Raw genomic sequence first — 1115 nt, forward strand, 5'->3', positions numbered from 1 at the left:
ACATTCTAATGTGGTGTTTACTGACAGCGAAAATATTTTTATATAAGATAGCGAACGTAAACGACCGAAGATCATTAAAATATTTAACTTGCAATAAATTTAGATAAAAAATGGTTATTATGTGGTTAAAGATTAGAAATCGAGTAAAGGTGAGGGCTATTATAGTCTAATTATTATTGAAGGAATAAATTTCAGGCCGTTAAAAAAACAAACAACAGTTAAGTGTGTGTGTGTGTATGTATGTGTGTGTTTGTGTGCGTGTGTTGTGTGCGTCTGTTTGTGTGTGTGTGTGTGTGTGTGTTGTGTGTTTGTGTTGTGTGTGTGTGTGTATGTTTGTTTGTGTGTGATGTGTTTGTGTGTGAGTTGTGTGTGTGTTGTGTTCGTGGTGTATCTTTGTAATTATTATATTGTTATTACATTGTTGTTGTTATATTATTATCATTATTATTATTATTATTATTATTATTATATTATTATTATTATTATTATTATTATTATTATTATTATTTATTATTATTTATTATTATTTATATTATTATATTATTATTATTATTTATTATTATTATTATTATTATTATATTATTATTATTATTATTATTATTATTAATATTATTATTATTATTATTACTATATTATTATTATTATTATTATTATATTATTTTATTATTATTATTATTATTATTATTATTATTATTATTATTATTATTATATATATTATTATTATATTATTATTATTATTTATTATTATTATTATTATTATTATTATTATTATTATTATTATTATTATTTATATATTATTATTATTATTTATTATTAGTTATTATTATTATTATTATTATTATTATATTATTATTATTATTATATTATTATTATTATTATTATTATTATTATTATTATTATTATTATTATTATTATTATTATTATTATTATTATATTATTATTATTATTATTATTATTTATTATATTATTATTATTAATTATTATTATTATTATTATTATTATTATATTATTATTATTATTATTATTATTATTATTATTATTATTATTATTATTATTATTATTATTATTATTATTATTATTATTATTATTATTATTATTATTATTATTATTATTAT

The sequence above is a fragment of the Berghia stephanieae genome, chromosome 7 (genome assembly GCF_034508935.2).
Source record: "Berghia stephanieae isolate SIO BIC M18660-M18661 chromosome 7, UCSD_Bste_1.3, whole genome shotgun sequence".
In the NCBI taxonomy this organism is placed as follows: domain Eukaryota; kingdom Metazoa; phylum Mollusca; class Gastropoda; order Nudibranchia; family Aeolidiidae; genus Berghia; species Berghia stephanieae.